Raw genomic sequence first — 11,796 nt, forward strand, 5'->3', positions numbered from 1 at the left:
GTTTAGCGCATCTTCGTGCAAGGCTACGTTGTAACTTTCGTGGGCCCTGGGCACCTTTGCCTGTGCTTGTGGCTATATACATATTACTCCTTGTGGATATATATATAGGTTATGTATATATATAAAACTACATATAAAACCTATAGAGCTATGCCTCTATTCCTATATTCTTTAATTCTAACAGATACAGTGCGTTTGTGGTCACGCTTTAACATCTCTAAAATCAAGAAATTTGCCTGTGCCAAATAAAGGAGAAAGCTGTGAACCAATTGCCATTACTTGCCCAGCTATGAACTTAGGCCTGGCTAGAAAGTTTCTGAATATCCAGTTGTCACCTGAATTGAAATCTTTATGCATATCTAATGCTTATTGAACACGTTAGGTGTCAGGAACTGTCCTAAGGATCATCCATATTTTCTTGTTTAATCCTTACAACATCCCCATTCTATATTGGTTACCATATTCAGCCCATTCATTTTATGAATTGGAAAACTGTGTTCTACAGGTCTATAGTCATAAAGGTAAAAATTGGCTGTACTGGGACTTGAACTCAAGCACATGCGACTTCAGAACTCCCGTTCCTAAGCACCACTCTATGCTTCATCCCTTATTTGCACTTGTAGCAGGTTAAATGTAGATCCTTAATTGTTTCTTAAGTCTATGTCAAAGACGTTACACTTTGATGCAGCATTGAAGAGAAACATTGTTGTGCATGCAGTGTACCTGTCACATGCTAAGCAATGCAATTAAAGGCAGTAGAAATTGTCACTTCTTGTAATAAAGTCACAGAATTTTCAAAATTAGGAGAGACTGCGTGTGACCAATTGCAGCATAAAAAGGAAGGACTGTCCTTTGGATGCCAAACACCTGTCAGGGTTTCTAGCGAACTTTTTAAAGAGGTTGTTTATATAAAAAGAGGTATATACACAAAATATTCATTGCAGCACTATTTGTAATAGCAAAAGACTAGAGACTATCACTAGAGAGCTGTTATAATAAATTTTAGTACATCCATATTGTGGAATATATGCAGCAATTAAAAAGAATGAGGCACACGTCCTGATATTGAACAATGTCCAAGAAATACTTGAAGTGAAAAAAACAAGATTCAGAAAACTAAATAGCATGCCAACGTTTGTGAAACTATAAAGGGAGGGGGAAACGGACATGTATGCTCATGTAACTGGACATTGAGAGGGATTTTTCCTATTGTCCTGAAACTGCTGATGAGGCCCAAATATGAACCAAAAGTCCATAAGGAGCCCACATTCTACATTTAAAGAACCCGTGCTTGGAATCCACTTTGTTCCAGCAGGGCGTCTGAGGAGCCATTATGTTTCTTCTACCAGCCCTTCCACCAACCCCTAAGTCCACTCCGCTACTCCCCACCCCTTCCTCAGTCCCACCCCTCTCCCCACCGACAAACCACGACCAGTAATCAGTGGAAAGAAAGAAGGGAGAGATGGGAGGGAAGTTAGCCTTTAGGAAAATGCAGTGTTCTGGAAAGAGACCCATCCCTTCCTCTCCCTCTGTGGGGGGCTGTATCCTCTCCTAGAGGCAAGGGAGGAGGGCTCCAAGAGAATCGCTAGTGAAGATTGGGTGCGCCTGCAGGAAGAGGAGACTAGTAACACCTGATACCTGTTTGAGCAGCAGACTTACTGATCTAAGCAAAAGAAAACACAAGTGGAGAGAGGCCACGTGGCACGTGGCTTTGGTGGCATGGTGGAGGGCTCTAGAGGGAGAGGGACTGAAACTGCTGCCACCACATCCACACACCTTGACTTCCCAGTCCTAGTCTGGAGCACAGCAAAGAGATGTTCATCACGGAGGTGTGGCGTGAATGACAGAAGCTGGCAGCCAGCGGGAAGATGCAGCCTATGTCACCCACTCCTAGGGGAGATGCGTGGGGTCACTCCAGGTACTGATTCTTTGTCTTCTCCACCTGTTCTTGTTTCACTTCTCCCTGTTTATGTTTTTATAATTTCTTTTGTAAAAATAGATGTTACTCTATTTTTATCTTTTTCCAGAGTCTAAACATTTAGAGTCATTTTCAGATGTGTCTATTGTATTTATTTAAATCAAATTAATTCATCTCTATTGGTTTTATAGGCTTATTTTTATTTGTTAATTTCCCTCATATATTTTAGAATTTTGGTTCATGGGCTTATCTTGGACTGTAGATTATTTTTCTTTATCTCTCTCTACACTCACCCCATTTTGTGTACTGCCTTTGGAGTTGCCACCAATCCAGAACTACATATTAAAATATTGGTGTCCCAATTCCTGAGTTAATATTGAAAATAGAGCAGAATCAATAAAATTTATATTCTAAATTTTATTCTATGTTCATGTGCTACCTAACTTAAAAAACTAATACATTTGTGGGGCCAGCCCAGTGGCACGGTGGTTAAGTTTGCACGTTCCGCTTTGGTGGCCCAGGGTTCTCCGGTTCAGGTCCCAGGTGCAGACCTGTGCACCACTTGTCAGGCCATGCTGTGGCAGACATCCCATATATAAAGTAGAGGAAGATGGGCACGGATATTAGCTGAAGGCCAGTCTTCCTCAGCAAAAAGAGGAGGATTGGTGACAGATGTTAGCTCAGGGCTAATCTGCCAAAAAAAAAAAAACTAATATATTTTTAAGTGTCATTGATTAACCTCGAGTAAGACATGGTTCACTTATGTAAAAATCATCAAAAAATCAAAAAATACTAGTTTAACCAAAAAAGAAAGAGCGATTGATATACTTCAGAATTTAGCAGGTTGACAAAGAAGTCAAAATCAAGTCCATGAGACTCCTTAGTCTCTGGATATGAAAAAGGATTAGATGCAAATTTATGATATGAGAGGAGAAAATGATGCATAAATGTAAGGATCAATACATGCTATATTCAATTGTATAAGAAATTTGTGACCATTAAAATAGTCACCCCTCCAACAGATCCATACACCTCGTACCAACCCCACCAAAACAGAATCCTCTGAAGTCACACCATATGAGGGCCTGACTTCTGAAGTTGACCCATAACAGCAACAACAACAAAATCATGTAAAGTGAAAAGTGTACTTGAAAATTTCTCAGGAAAGCTCTGGCCTGGAGTCTGATTTGTAGTCTCTTAGTTTTCCTCTGATCTGGATCTGATAGCCACCTCTTCGGCTGACCACCAGAAGAAGCAGGTGGTTTAGATTTAGAAGCCATGTTCCGTGAAAACAATATGCATCTTTGAACTTTAGAATCAAACTCAGTGTGGCAAAATGACCACACCATGAGATCCACTTGAAAACTGAGATCTACTAGGAAAATAGCAAAGTTGACTCTTTCTTTCTTTTTTTTTAAAGACTGGCCCTGAGCTAACATCCGTTGCCAATCTTCCTCTTTTTTTTTCTTCTCCCCAAAGTCCCCTAGTACATAGTTGTAGATTCTAGTTGTAAGTCCTTCTGGTTCTGCTATGTGGGATGCCACCTCAGCATGGCTTGATGAGTGGTGCTAGGTCCACACCCAGGATCTAAACTGGTGAAACCCTGGGCCACCAAAGTGGAGGGCACAAACTTAAACTCTCGGCCATGGGACTGGCCCCTAGATTTGACTCTTTCAACACAAGCTTACTCCAAAGCATGTACTTATTTTTTTAAAGGGAGGGCAGAGTAGTATTTAAATTTTCTTTATTGTTTTGTTTGACCTTGTACATTTAGTTGAAATAATATAAGTTAAAAGCATGTGTGATGTGACACATGTATTAAGCAGATGGTAACTCTCCCCATGACACCAATACGGCAGGTACTGTCAAGAACTGAGATTTTACCCTATTTGCAAGCCAACAGCTTAGCCTAATACAGTTTCATGGATACAAGCAGAAGACAGGAGACTTCTACGTCAGAGACAAAGGACTTTATCATTCACAGCACTGCATGCAGCGTGAGCATCAGCATATTCGCATCATTTCCTGGATGTCTGAACACTCTGTATGTTATAGGAAAGGAACCCTGAGCTTAGAAAAACAAAATCTTTTATAGTGGGGAGTAAACATTTCTATCCTTTGCTGTGGAGGGAAACACTATCTCTATCTTTGAAGGCTGGTTGCTCTACAAATATCCTTGAAAAAATAGTCTGGGGCAAACGACACTCAGTGCCTCTGTTGACAAGATGTGCAGAAACACAAGAGACCCATGCAGGGTTGTCTCCCAACAGGGGCAAGATTTTGTTGTGTTGCTTTATATTAAATTTGGCAGAAGGGGACAATGAGTGAATGATAGGCTATAGAGGAAAGAATATGGTTTTGAGAATCACACTGACCTTAACTTCTTAACTTAAAGTTAATAATAGCTTTTTATTAGCTATGTGACCTTAGTCAAATAGCTTAACTTCTCTGATCCTCAACTACATAATGAGATAACAGATCTACAACCACAGAATTGTTGTTTAGATCAACTGAGAAAGTGTAACTGAGAGTATCGGGCACAGTATCTGGAATATTCTAAGCATTGAACAAAAGCCCAATCCTTCTATCCTTCCCTCATTCACTGATTCCCTCATACATGTGAATCAGGTGCACAGTTAAGCCTCTACCAGAGCCCCACATCCCTCCCCCAACTTGAGAAGCAACTTCTTGGGTCCCTACTTGTGTTAGATAGGATACATGGTTTCAGGTGCTGTAAGTAAGGATCCCCAAAATGACACAGGCTTTCACAAGTTGGAAGTTTCCTCCTCCCTCACGTAGAAGTCTGGATAGGTAGCCAAGGGCTGACATGGCAGCTTGAGGGTGGCGATTTTTAAGGTCTTCCTTGGTTGTTGCACTGCCACCAAAAAACAAAGCTTCTACCTCATGGCTCAGAATTCTTACTGCAGCTGCCACCGTCATGTCCCATTCCAGCCAGCAGAAGGGACAAAAATAAGTGGGCAGCGAGTGCTTTCCCTTTAATGTATGATCCAGAAGTTGTGCTCTTCTCTTCTGTTCACATCCCATTGATGAGTCACGTGGTCACACCTCGCTGCAAGGGAGGCTGGGAAATTTAGTCTTTTTTCTGGGGAGGATTGTTATTACTAGAGGAAGGGAAGAACAGACATTGAGAAACGACTAGCCATTTCTGCCATCCCAGCCTTCTTTGCTTAAGAGGGGGCAGGCATTAGAGCTCACAGGCCTGGGGAAGCTGGAGTTACACTCTGATGTCACCAAGCAGTAGACCATGAAGCTTTCCCACCGGCCGTAGTTCCCTCAGAATGCCCATTTTGGGCTCTCTGGGGGACTCTGAGTAAATAGCATCCCATTTGCCTTGCCTGAGTTCTGAACAAGTTGAGGAATAAAAGAAAAAGAAGCAGAGGGAGGCCAAAAGATCGCCTTCGTTACTGGTATCAGCCGTCTTGGAGAAGAAGCGTTCAGAGCTGGTAGCTGAAGGGCGCCACTAACAGTGAATCCCCGAATTGGGCTGCAAAGACTAGGGCAGGCCCCCTGCCAAAGCGGGGCAGAGCCCCAGGAGCAGCTCCCTCCCCGTAAGACGAAGGACAACGCTGAGTTGAGCATGACCAGGTATTCTCAACTTTACCAAATAAATCAGTCCCTCATTGAACCAGGAATGGATAAAGCAGGAATAGGAACCAGGAATGTACTTAGGAAAAACTCTTCCTCACTGAAACCAGGGCCAGGGAAGAGGGGCTCCCCTCTACCATCCATGGCGAGCAAAGAGTGAAACTTAGAAATATCAGAGCAAGCAATTATAATACAGCCTACAAATCCAAGAAAGAGTCAGACTGACAAGTCAGAAATTACCCAGCACTATAATTAGATTTGTGTCCCAGCCTTGCCTCTTAGTAGCTGTGTGGCTTTGGATAAGTTCCATAAGGTCTCTAATTCTTCATTTCCTTGCCTCTATAATGAGGAAATAGTAGTATCTAATTCCTAGAGTAGTTGTGAAGAGAAAATGAGGTAAAGCATGAAAAGCTCTCACAAAGTGGGTGGCAGTGAAGAAGCCTTCGGAAGCAGTAGCTGCAATGATGATTTCTGAGAGCCAATCAGTAGCTCCTGAAGCAGTTTCTCCTGTAAATTGGGAAAGAAAAAATCTTTATCTGCTCTCATGGAATTCAACAGAGATCTGAAGGGTTTCTACAGAATAATAAAAATAATTGGGGGAGAGAGAGAGAAGAGGGAAGAATGGGAAACAGGCCCCTGCAGGCTTAGCTGGTTTCAAAGACTGACTGGAATAGGGTCCAGGACAAACTGGGCTCGGCCTTCCGTTTTCCATACCCTCTGTGCACCCCAAACACACACGCTTTGGGAGGGGGTCGAGAGAGGAGAGACCCCACTTATCTGGACTTCCCTGGCAGACTCTGAGGTTCAAGTGGGTTCTATCCTTTCTCAACCCCCTCCCCAAGTACCGCCCCTCCGCCCGAAAAAAACATACAGCAGTTAATTTTGTGAAGGGTTTTATGGATGGGGCTTCTGTTTAAAAACTTTAAAGTCAGCTGGATAAGGGATTCTGAGGTCTCTGATGTTCTGTGTTTTCTTGCTGAGAAAGCTGTAAGATGCCCTCAGGAGAGGCTGCGGGAGATCACACATCACAGTTAACAGGGCATTCCCTCATCAGGGATTCACTCATCAGTGACTAATGATCCTGCTTGGACTTGGGCTCCTCACTCCTCCTGTCCAAGGAGCCCCTCAGGGCTCCGGTCCTATTTCCTGCTCCAGCCCTTAGATTGGTAGACAAGGAAGGGTCAATGGAGGCCTTTTTAACCAAGTCTCTGTTACGCAGAAGAGAAAACGCAAATTCCAGATATTTACTGACTTGCCCAACAGTCACTCAGCAAGGGTGTCCAGACTTTGGATTCCTAATCTATTGCTTTTCCAAGACTTAGATCCCGACGCCACAGCCCCTTAGCTCTAAGACTTGGGCAAGCTTCTCAATCTCTCTGGGCCTCAGTTTCCTCATCTGTAAGATAGTATGGTGGCCCTTAGTTTGTTGCATTTTGTGAAGGTTAGAGTAAAAATCCTCTCCACCATACCCCCCTAATTCCCACCCCTCTGCTCTCCCTGCCAGGGTGTCAGCCCCCTCCTGGAGGAGGCCCCTGCAGCCTTCAAGCCTGATCTGGGCATTGCTCCTGACTTTGCTGGTGGGAGGGGGCCATCCCCTTCCTTGTGGTCCCTCAGTACAGATGAGGATTTAGTTATTTTAGAAGCCCCAGAGCACAGTATCCATGCAACAAATGAAACTTTTGAGAGCAGATAGACATAATTTTTATGCTTAAAAGTCTTTATCTCATTCTTTGGTCATGCCAAAGATCCTTTTCCCCTCCAGATGCTGAAGAGACAGCTAAGGAGAAAAGAGGGTGTGGAGGAAGAAGAACATATTTATTCTGGGTTTTACAGGTTTACTGTCTGACCTCCCCGACCCTGAGCTAAGGACGAAAGGTGCCATTTCTGTTGGGTTCACTGCTTTAGACCTGGTGCAAGTATGTACAGGATGTAAAAACAGAAGCAAAAAATAACTTGCTTCATCAGTAAATGAACACAGGGCAGCTGGGCTTCACTAAATGACCGATGCCTTCAAGCAATCTCTGTTTTAGGACAATAGCTGGGGTCACTGGTTTTCAAAAACTATTGGGGAAACCACTTCCTGCTTCCCCCAATCACTACTCCTATTCTGATATCGAAATGAAAAAGCTGGCAGAGCAGAGCATATTGGACGTGCTCCACAAGAGGGCGTACCAGGCCCATGCTGAGCCTGCTCAGCCGGAACGCCTAGTCATTGGTCCCATTTGTGTTGCTCCTGCAGATCTGGTTCGGCAGCGCTATTTCCTCAGTCTCTGTTTCAGTTCCTCTCTTTTCAAGACCGAGGAGGAAGTGAAGAAGCTTCTGGAGTCAGGTGGACTTGGATTAAAATCCTGGCTCTGTCATTTGCTGAGACATTGGCAAATGAGTTAGCATTCTGAGCTGTTGTGTTAATAATTGGTAACTTCTTCCCAAGGCGGGGGACACACAGAATTATGACTCTCGGCACAAGAAGGGACTTTCAAGATCAGCCAGTAGAGTTCCCACATTTCACAGATGGGGACACCGAGGCCCAGGCTAGCCCAGAGCCCAAGTCTCTAAGCACTTGAGCCTGTGCTCTCTCTGCTACACCCGGCTACCTCCTTCAGAAATGCATAAAATATAAGAACATTCAATGAACAAATGAATGAAAAAGTAAAAAGCCCTTTACCAACAAGCTTGTGCCTTTATAGAGCAAGGACTTTGGATCCAGACAAAAGCACGCACTGCTTATATCCATCATCCCACTTCACTGGTGACTGACTTCAGCAAGTCACTTGACCTCTTGTGCCTCAGTTTCATCACCTCAGTCGGGGAGCAGGGAGATAACTGGAGATAATAACAGTACCTGTCTCAAAGGGTGTCATGGGGGTTCAATGATCTCGTGCACAAAGTGCTCAGCTCAGTGCCTGGCACCTAGCGGGCAACGAACAGATGCTAGTTCTTAGAGTGGGGATTTTTATTATGTTGTGGGGAGGATTAAATGATACAACATATTAAAGCCCTCAGCATAGGACTTGGCTCATGGTAATGGTATAAAATACAATATATAATACTAAATATTCCTTTATCCCCTTCCATAAAGTAAAGAATGACTGTTTCTAAGAACAAAGTTTTTCACCCCCCCCCCCCCCCCCGAGTTGCTACTGCATCAGTTGAGACCTCGTCTTTTCTCCCCTGGACTATTGCTACAGAGTCTGCACCTTAGGAGGAATGAGTGGTGCCACCCGACAGGAGGCTCACCTCCAAGGGGGCCCCTAACTCAGCTCCAGCCAATTGTTGCTGGGAGAGCATATCGGTTCCTTATTGTGCTAGTTTCCTATGACTGCTGTAACCAAGTACCACAAACTGTGTAGCTTAAAGCAACAGAAATGAGAGCCAGCCCTGGTGGCCTAGTGGGTAAAATTCAGCATGCTTCTCTTCAGCGGCCCAGGTTTGGTTCCCAGGCGCAGAACTACACCATTCGTCTGTCAGTAGCCATGCTGTGGTAGCAGCTCACACGGAAGACCTAGAAGGACTTACAACTAGAATATGCAACTATGTACTGGGGCTTTGGGGAGAGAATAAAAAAAGAGAGAGAGAGGAAGATTGGCAACAGATGTTAGCTCAGGGTGAATCTTTCCCAGCAAAAAAACCCCCCAAAAAACCAGAAATGTATTCTCCCACAGTTCTGGAAGTTAGAAATCTGGAATCAAGGTGTTAGCGGGGCCCTGTACCCTCTGAGATTGTGTCAAGTCCTTCCTTGCCTCTTCTAGCTTCTGGGGGTGGCCATCAATCCTTGCTGTTGCGTGGCTTGCAGCTGTATCCACTCCAGTCTCTGCCTCTATCATCAGCCACGTGGCATTCTTTCTGTTGTGTGCCTGTGTCCCTTCTTCTCTTCCTATAAGGACACCAGTCATATTTGATTAAGGGCCCACCCTGCTTAGTAAGACCTCATCTTAATTTCATCTGCAAAGACTCTATTTCCAAATAAGGTTGAATCCACAGCTACCAAGGGTTAGGACTTCAACATATCTTGTAGGGGAACACAATTCAACTCATAACACTTGTTAAAAGATTTTTCAAAAACTTTGAAATTTTATGAGCTCTTCCAACTTATGAATATTTATAGTTTACATATAAAGTATAGTAACACAATTATATTATTAAATTATATTATTTATATTAAATTATATTATTTATAAATTATATATTATAAATAATATATTATATGAATGCTGATTATATTATTAAATTATTGATCTAATAGATTATTTATTTAAATTAATCATTTATAATTTATTAACTGTTAGAACAGTTAATTAATTAAAAAAAAACAACTGGAAGAGTCAAACAAAACATTTCTGTGGACCTGAAAGGTGCTCAGACCATCGCTTTTCATCCTTGGCCTCATGGACTGTCAGGGTGGTCTTCCTACAAAGCAAATATGATGATGTTACTCCCCCCATGATGGCCAACAGCCGGCAGCAATAACTGACAATGGATACGTCCAAGGAACACTTCCAGCTCCATCTCCCCGACATCGCCTTGTGAAGCCTGTGCTCAGGTGTAGCGCCCTTATCTTAACCTGACCTGCCCTTCATTGCCAGGCCTTTGCATATGTGTTTCCTCCAGACATCGTCCCCATCTCCCCCACCCCCAACAACCCCTGCCCGTTTCTTCTGCTACTCATCACTCCAGGCCCCGCGCACTACTTCCTCTATGAAAACTGCCAGACACAGTAATGTCCTCCCACCCCAAATTCCGTAGTATTTTGCTTCTGCATTTTGCAGCACTTCTGCAGTTTTTGCTGGGGTTATGGCGAAGTTGTGCTATTAACTGCTTCCCCCACGCGGCTAGGAGATCCTGGAAGGCAGGAACTTTACCTTGATCGTTGTGTTAGTTTGCCAGAGATGTAAGAAAGATTCTTTGCTTGAGTGAACTTTAGTTAACCTCCCAAAACTTCTCCCAGGCATATCTGTGTACTTCCTTGTAAAATCTAGTTTTAGCAAGAACCCTGCTAAGTCAGTTTAATCAGAACCCCCAACCCTCAATATCTGGTCACCCTTAATGTCTGATCAGATTCCTCGTCCTCCACCATGCCTCAAGTGATGTCTGATTATCCTAGCCCATCTTCAGCAAAAATCCAGTTATGTCGATTTAGCCAGAAGCCCCCTTCCCCTGATGTTTCCTCCTAGGAATTGTCCATCCACTGACCACACCCTGCTCCCTAGCTATAAATTCCCACTTGCATGTGCTGTATTTAGAATTGAGCCCAGTCTCTCTCCCCTGTTGAAAAATCCCACTGCAAGCCCTATAGCTATTGCTGTGGTCCTAAATAAAGTCTTCCTTACCGTCTTTGACAAGTGTCATCAAAACCTTTTTCTTTAACAACTGCCGTAACAAATATCACAGACTGGGAGGCTTGAACAACAGAAACTTATTTTCTCACAATTCTGGAAGCTAGAAATCCGAGATCAAGGTATCACAGGGTTGACTTCTTCTGAGGACTCTCCTTGGCTTGTAGATGGGTGTCTTTCACCCGTCTCTGTGTACTTGTACGTGCCCTAAAATTGCTCTTCCTCGAAGCTACCAGCCATGTTGGACTAGGGCTCCTTCTAATGACCTCATTGTAGCTTAATTACCTCTTTAAGAACCTATCTCCAAATACAGTCACATTCTGAGGTATTAGAGGTTAAGACTTCAATATAGGAGTTTTAGGGGGATGTAATTCAGCCCATAACAGTCATTTTGAAGCTGGGTTACCTGAGGGTTATTGTAAATATTCAATAAGGTTACCTTTCTACCTTGTTACAAAAAGAAGTTAATCTTGTCAATTTGCTGTTTTCTTGTTTAATCTGAGGGGTGACTCAAGAGTCTCAAGTATTTATGAGCTTGTTTTACAGAAGAAAAGGAATGCCTTCAAGGAAGTTATGATCACCAGATGACCAGCCCCCCAGCTGCCATTGATGCCCAGAAGTCAGATTGCCCAAGGGCTGATCTGGAGTGAAAGAAACACGGATTACCCCTTTTGTTTCTCTGAAACTCCCCCTGCCAAGCCCCTCAGCTCTATAAAACCCGCTACTTTCTTTTCTTGTTAAGGTAGATTTGAGAGAACCTATCCTTCTCCCTTCTCATTTTGGCCAATTTGAATAAACCTTTCTCCATCTCCAAGCACTGATGTCTCAGTGATTGGCTTACTATGCATCATGCACACAAATTTGAGATTAAGAGGTTCAGTATCATTTCTTTAAAATTTTTGATAACCCAAAAAATACAGAAATTTATTATTATTATTA

The sequence above is a fragment of the Equus caballus genome, chromosome 25 (genome assembly GCF_041296265.1).
Source record: "Equus caballus isolate H_3958 breed thoroughbred chromosome 25, TB-T2T, whole genome shotgun sequence".
Lineage (NCBI taxonomy): Eukaryota > Metazoa > Chordata > Mammalia > Perissodactyla > Equidae > Equus > Equus caballus.